The sequence below is a fragment of the Heterocephalus glaber genome, unplaced genomic scaffold (genome assembly GCF_053883595.1).
Source record: "Heterocephalus glaber isolate CG9 unplaced genomic scaffold, H.glaber_assembly_v1.0 deba00001447, whole genome shotgun sequence".
Lineage (NCBI taxonomy): Eukaryota > Metazoa > Chordata > Mammalia > Rodentia > Bathyergidae > Heterocephalus > Heterocephalus glaber.
In genome coordinates this window covers 8791236-8799171 of record NW_028258299.1, presented here as the reverse complement: position 1 = coordinate 8799171, position 7936 = coordinate 8791236, and the positions used below count along the sequence as shown (strand labels likewise).

Sequence of the window (7936 nt, the reverse complement as noted above, 5' to 3'; positions counted from 1 at the left end):
AAAATGGCTGAGTGATGTTGCACTTGTGTAGCAGCTTCCCTGAGCTGAATCTCTAAATACATAAGGCAAGAAAAGCAAAGGAGGCCCAGGGATTTAGCTCAGTGGTGCCACACCAAGGTCCTCAGTTCGATCCCCAGTACAAAAAAAAGGAACCAAAACAAAACAAATGAACAACTTTACACAAAATCCACTAGCTGACAAGGGCACCAACAGGAAGGAAAGGGCAGATCAACCACCAGGCCCATGAAAGCATGAGGCAGCCCACTGGGAGGGACTAGAGGGGGACAGGCTATCCAACTGCAACTGAGGCTCCTTCAGTGTTGCCTTACCATTCTTCCTGGGTGGATTCTGACTTAGAGGCATTCAGTCATAATCCCATAGATGGTAGCTTCACCCCATTGGCTCCCCAGCCAAGCACATACACCAAATGTCTGAACCTGTTGTTCCACTCCTACTAAGCAGGATTTCCATGGCAACAACACATCATCAGTAGGGTAAAACTAACTTGTGTCATGACCATCTAAACCCAGGTCACATTCTCCATTAGTGGGTAAACAATCCAGTGCTTGTTGCATTCTGCTTCACAATGATAGGAAGAGCTGCCACCAAAGGATCAAAAAGTGTTGTTATGAACGCTTGGCTGCCACAGGCCAGTTATCCTGTGGTAACTTTTCTGACACCTCCTGCTTAAAACCCCAAAGTCAGAAAGATCATGAGCCCTGATTTCGAGGTCTGTATGCATAGTGAAAATCAAGATCAAGCAAGCTTTTGCCCTGCTGCTGCATGAGAGGTTTCTGTCCTCCCTGAGCTCACCGGAGGGCACCTGTGTTACCATTTGAAAGGTGTACACCCCAATCATACTCCCCACCTGGTACTGTCCCCGGAGTGGGTCATGCCCAGCAGACACCAAGTGCTTGGTGCCAGAAGCAAGAGTCTCCCAGAGCTCACCTCACACACACAATGGGTCAGTAAAAAAACTATCAGAGTAGTGGTATTTCACCAGTGATGTGTAAGACTTGCGGGCAACTGGGGACCGCCGGGGCCTCCCACTTATCCTACACCTCTCATTCTCTTGCCATGCTAGACTACAGTCAAGCTCAACAGGGTCTTCTTTCCCCGTTGATTCCATCAAGCCTGTTCCCCTGGCTGTGGTTTCCATGGACAGTAGGTAGGGACAGTGGGAATCTCTTTCATCCTGTTCATACAGTCACTGATTAGATGAGGAGGCTTTTGGTTGCTTTAAGAGAGTCATAGTTACTCGAGCCCTTCACCTGCGCTTCACTGAATTTCTTCACTTTGACACTCTGGGCAGAAATCACATTGCGTCAACACCCTCTTCAGGCCTTTGCAATGCTGTTTTAATTGAACAGTCCGATTCCCCTGAGCAACATCAGTCTTTAGTCGCCTGCTAGGCCCAGCAGAGGCAGAGGGCTCCCACCTGGTGGGGGAGGGGATTTGTCAGCTGGAACGCAGTGGGCCAGCGAGGTACCTGTAGGTGGGCACCGCAGGCCCCTCTCTCTGGTGAACCCATTCCAGGGCACCCTGCCCTTCACAAAGAAAAGAGCACTGTCTTCCGGATTGGTCGCGTTACCCCACTGGAAGCCTCAGTGACCCTCTCCACCACTTCGGATTCATTCAGGGATCTGAACCCAACTCCCTTTCAGTGGGTCAGGGGCAACAGAGGCCATTGACTGTCTCTTCGGAAGGGCACTCACCTGTCTCCCAGAACCAACTGAGCCATGTTCAACTGCTATTCACAAGGAACCCTTTTCCACTTCGGCCTTCAAAGTTCTTGTTTGAATATTTAGTACTACCACCGAGATCTGCACGTCAGCCTGTGGAGGACCTGGACAGACCCCGCCACTGCTGAGCCTGCTCTGGTCCAGACCCCACTGCTGGTGACAGCCAGGAATGGGCTGACGCTCCAGCGCCATCCATTTTCAGGGCTAGTTGGCCCGGCAAGTGAGTTGTATCATACTCCTTAGCGGATTCCGACCTCCGTGTCCACCATCCTACTGTCTATATCAACCAGCACCTCTTCTGGTGTCTGATGGGGGTTGGCATTAGGCCCCTTAATCTTGCATTCGGTTCTTCCTATAGCCCCAGTTTTGCTTACCAAAAGTGGGGCATTAGGCATTCGCATTCCATGTCTGGTCCCACGCCAGCAAACCAGGCTTCTTACTCATTTAAAGTTTGCAAATACCTAGGTATTTCATTTTTGGGGGTGCTATTGTGAAGGGAGTTGTTTCTCCAATTCCTTTCTCAGTGAGTTTGTTTTTTGTGTACAGGAAAGCTATTGATTTTTTTGTGTTGACCTTGTATCCAACTACTCTACTGAATTTGGTTAATAAGTCTAGAAGACTTTTGGTGGTGTTCTTGGGGTCTTCTATATAGTGTATCATGTCACCTGCAAATAATGACAATTTGACTTCTTCATTTCCTGTCTTTATTCCTTTTATTTCTTTCTCTTGTCTAATTGCTGTGGCTAATGTTTCCAGAACTGTATTGAATAGGAGTGGTGATAGTGGACATCCTTGTCTTGTTTCTGATTTTAGTGTGAAGGATTGCAGTTTTTAACCATTTAGTATGATATTGGCTGTTGATTTTTCATAGATGGCTTTTATCAGATTGAGGTAGAGACCATCTATTCCAATTTTATAGGGTTTTTATCATAAATGCATGTTGGATTTTGTCAAATGCTTTTTCTGCATCTATTCAGATGCTCATATGTCTTTTGTCCTTGGTTCTATTAATATAATGTATTACATTTATTAATTTGTGAATGTTGAACCCTCTCTGCATCCCTGAGATGAATCAACCAATAACAAATGCTGACAGGGCTGTGGGGAAAAGGAACCCTTCTCCACTGTTAGTGGGAGTGTAGACTGGTGAAACTACTGTGGAAATCAGTGTAGAAATTCCTCAAAAATTAGGATTAGAAGTCCCATTGGACCCAGCTATTCCCCTTCCGGGAACGTTCCCAAAAGAAATAAAAGCATCATATCACAGCGATATATGCACACTCATGTTTATAGTGTTACAGTTTGTAATAGCTAAATCTTGGAAACAGTTCAGATGTCCATCAACTGGTGATTGAATAAAGATGTAGTGTTTTTTTATAGAATGGAGTAATACTCAGCCATAAAGAAAGATAAACTAGAGACATGTATAGCTAAATGGATGCATCTTGAGGCCATACTCTTAAGTGAAATAAATAAGTCACACATGTGTAAATATCAAATTATTTCTCTGGTGTGAAAAACTGAAAGTATAAATGAGGACTAAAATGTAAAATAGATAATGTGAAATAGGAAGATAATATTCAAAGAGGAAAGAGAACCGGGGTGGGGTGGGGGAAAGGAAAGAAGGGAAAGAAAAAAATGAAAAAAAAGAAGGAAAAAATGGAAACAAAGTCTTAGTAAATAGGGAGGGGTGGAGGGATTGAAAGGAGGGCAGGGAAATGGGTGAAAAAAAATAAGAACCAAGAGAGACTATGTAAAGGTACAAATCTCCAATGATGAATGACATTATATTGTCTACCTAAAATGTACCAATAAAATTAATTTTAAAAAATAAAAAAATAAAGTTTGAGAATAGATTGAGATCGTTTTGACCCCAAGACCTCTAATAATTCGCCTTACTGGATAATAAAACTGCTACAACACGGGATAATGTTTGCGACAGCACCAGCTATTCCCCCCCACCCCGAGTCCTAGGTGCTACAGACCAGAGTGGGCACCAGTCAAGGCATTCGGAGGCCCCACCGCCTCTGTCAAAATGGGCCCAGGCAAAGAGCTCAAGAGCTAGAGGGCCCAGGCACTAAGGCATGGCCCCCAGCCCGAGCTGGCTCCCCATCCAGAGGCCCAGCCCCTTCAGCGGCGACAGCCACCTGGGTACAGCTTGTCAGCACATTCCTCCCTGCATGCGCCCACCTCTCCCGAAAGATTTGCTCTGCAAGTCAGCGAGCACAGTTCCCTCCCCTCGGACTGCGCTGGCCTTCTGAAGCAAAGCTCCAGAACCTGGCCCCTCAGCCCCAACACTGACAGTCACGGAGCCCCCAGGGCCAGCTGGTCTACCTGGTGGGGGCGAGAGGGAAGGGGACCGAGCCCCTGGCGCCCTCCCCGCGCCTTCCCGTGCAGCCAGACCTGCCCCCCACTCTGTCGCAGGGCGTCCAGCTGTAGAAACTTCCTGTCCCAGGGGCCGGGCCGGAGGGCTGACCAATAAGTGGGAGCGAGTGCTGGGTGACCCGGGCGGGTCACCACCCCCTGGCTCAACGAGCCCAGGCCAGGGAGCGCGGCAACAGCCACTCCCGACACGGCCCTGAGGGCCCAATCTTCGGACTTGCAGGTGCCTCAGCTCTGCTGAGGCAGGGCCGCTGCAGTCCCACCCAACAGGCGGACCTCCTGGGACACTGACCCTAGGGCCACGTTTGTCCCTTCCCACCCTGACTGCCGAGCTCGAGAGAGAAAGGTGCAAAAGCGACCACCAGGTGGAGCCCCACAGCCGCCTTCAAGAGCAGCGGAGCCCGACGCGTCACTAGCGGACTCTGAGCTCAAGGAGCAGGGCGTGGAAAATCAGCCCGAGATGCCCAACCGGCGGGGTCACCCTGCCTGGGGCGGAGTCGGGGTTGGGGTCGGGGTTGCGGGACAAAGGCTGGGGGTCTCTCTCAGAGCATTCAGGGAGGTTGCCGGGTAGAAACTACAAAATCCTTTCCGCTGGCGAAGTCACAGGCGGGCTCGAGCTACAAAACCGAAAGTAAGAACGGAACGGAGGAGCTGTGCAAAGATCCCTGGGATTCCACCCTCTCTTGGGGAGAAGGGGACGAGGAGGCAGGAGGAGAATCAGCTCTCTCTCTAGGAGGCTCAAACAGTGGCTTCAGGCCGGTACTGACATTAGTGGCCCGTAGGACCGGACCAAGGGAGCGGGGTGGGGCTGGGGGGTCTGGAATACCGTACTTGGCCAGTCAGACCTAAGTAAAGAAACAAAAACTTGAAAGCGCCGTACACATACGACCATATATTAGGTCTCAGGCCCAAAGACACGGGCCTTCTATTTGGAGAACCAGGCATACGGACCTCCTGGTCAGCTCAAAAGCCTTATCTGGAAAGGAGACATTCTTCCAAAGGCCCTCCCACTTTGGGCTGAGATCTGGCTTCCAGGAACAATTTCTCTGTCCTAAATCTCCTTCTCAGTGTCTCACTGGACTGAGACCCCCAAGGGAAGAAAGACGGGCTAGAAAGGGCAGGAGGACATTTTTGTAATTCCAAACTCACTTCTAAGTAAGCCACGGATAAGCGACCAAATCAACCCAGTTCCCCAGACCCCAGGAGCAGCTCTTCCGTTCCAAAACAAAGAAATGCCCTGGGAGTAATTCTTGAGTGGAGAGAAAGAAAGCAAACAATATATATATGAGTAACACATGAGCAATATAAAATATACACACATATATATGTGTATATGTACACGTGAATGTGCATGTGTGTATACACACACCTAGGAATAATTCGTTTGAATTTTAAATATATATGTATGTATATATGTAACTGATATGCAATATATATGAATATATATATGCACAATACACCCCAGAATAACTCATGTACATTTTTAAAAAGAACATATATATGTATACACACACACACATATATCCAGGAGTAACTCATGTGCACAAAAAGCATGTATATGTATACATATGTACATATATGTATATATGTGTGTACATGTTGTGTATGTGTATATGTTTATGTGTATATGTGTACGTGTATATATGTATATGTGTACATATGTGTGTATATTCATATGCATGATTGTATATATGTATATATATGCATATATACTATATATATATATATATACACTCAGGAGTAACTTGCATCCTAAAAATATACATATACATATATATATTACCCAAGATTAATTCCTGTGTGTTAAAAAAAATGTATAGCCATGCATGGTGGTGCACACCTGCAATCCCCACACTTGGGAGGCTGAGGCATGAGGATTGCCATGAGTTAAAGGCCAACCTGTCCCTGGTACCAAAAAAAAAAAAACCCCAAATAAAGGCCAACCTGGATTACAAAGTGAGAACATGTCTCAAAAATATATATATATGGGCCAGGGATATAGCTCAGTGGTTCCACTGTCTGCCTCACAAGCACAAGGTCCCCAGTTTGATACCTGGTACCAAAAAAAAAAAAAAAAAAAAAAGAGTATGTATCATCAAAAAAAAATGAAAAATAATGGTTACAGAATAACGAAAGTGTGGATTAAATAATTCGTGTTCTACTATATGCAAATTACATACAAAAAAAGAAACCAATATGAATTAAGGCATTAATAAATGTTATGAGTTCTGGTAGAATTATCTAAACTTTTGACTCCCTCTGAGGATGAGCAGAGAAAGCTTTAACCTTGAATGAAATTGCCCCAGTCAAATATTACAGGTCCTAACAATACAAAGCTTATCATAAGGAAGGCCCTGGAGAAAATGGAGAAGTGGCTTGAGAAGAATCCATATACTTAGTGACATAGCTAAGCCAAAGGATATGCTACATGAGACTACCAAATGCTGAAAAAGTCATTTGGATCATCTTGTGCTTATTCTCCTTTTGTCAGGATTGTAGAGCCAAAATATAGAATATCTAGATCTTGTATCACAGGGAGATTTTAGAAATAAAAGAAAAAAGATGAGTATTTTCTTCAACATGAAACCAGTAAATAATTTGTGAACCTGAAGTTTAGATTCTTTGTAACCCAGATGCAGAGTAGCATGTTCAATGCCCAGTTCAAGAATATCCAAATACCAAGAGAAGCCATTGCTTCCCCAAGGATCTAACCTTCCTGGACTTCGAGGATGCTCTGGAGATGGCTCTACACAGCTCTGTGCTTCTCTGCCATCCAAGCTGCAGTTTTGGGAGTTTTTATGAGCCTCATGATACACATATAGTCAAGGCTAATAACAGAACTCTCAGCTAATCTTGCTAATTTCTCCACTTTTGCTTCTTCTGCTCCTTACTTTTTATTGCCCATCCCAACACAGCCACCTGCATCTTTCAAGAAGTGACATTTGAACTCGTGTTCACTGTGGTTGTTTCCACAGTCTTGGCCAAATCCATCACTGTGATTCTGACTTTCAAGGTTATGAAACCTAGAAGAGCAATAAGGTGGCTACTAGTATAGATCATTCCCACGTGCTCTTTATCCAGCTGACTTTCTGTGGAATCTGGTTAGGAACTTCTCCTTTTGTTGACATAGATCCACATTCTACACATAGTCACATCATCATCATGTGCAACAAGGGCTCACTCACTGCCTTCTACTATGTCCTGGGATCCCTGGGCTCCCTGCCTCTGGCCAGGTTCACTGTGACTTTCCTGGCCAGGAACCTGAATGAAGCCAAATTCTTGACATTCAGCATTCTGGTGTTCTGCAGTGTTTGGGTCACGTTCCTCTCTGTCTACCACAACACCAAGGGGAAGGACATGGTGGGCATGGAGTTCTTCTCCATCTTGGCCTCCAGTACAGGGCTTGTAGGCTGTATCTTTTCCCCTAAACACTACATTTTGCTGAGAAGGTATGAAAAGAAGTCTTTCAAAGGATTAAAAGACAAAATAGATATTAGAAGAAATAGGAATTTTAAAGACAGTTTTTTGTCCCATAAATCTTCATCACATTTTTAAGCTTTTGGGCTAAAATTCTCCACAGTCTTGAGTTGGAGTATTATAAACTAATAAGCTGCTTTATTTATATATCAACAAATTCAACTTCCTTTTAAAGACAATAATTCTGTGAAATTTACCTCAACCATCAGTTAAGTCCCAGGAACACAAATGCCATCTCAGAATAACTGTATACCTAAAATTATTGTTTGAAATAATTGCAGTACTTTACTTATCAACTAGTAGGCATTGTCAATACTCATATTTTGATACAATGA

General features: G+C 45.0%; 1 pseudogene; it reads right to left on the bottom strand.

Moving 5' to 3' along the window:
• Positions 1–321: 321 nt before the first annotated feature.
• LOC147827396 (28S ribosomal RNA) lies at positions 322–1595 on the bottom strand (annotated as a pseudogene).
• Between the last annotated feature and the right edge of the window lie 6341 nt (positions 1596–7936).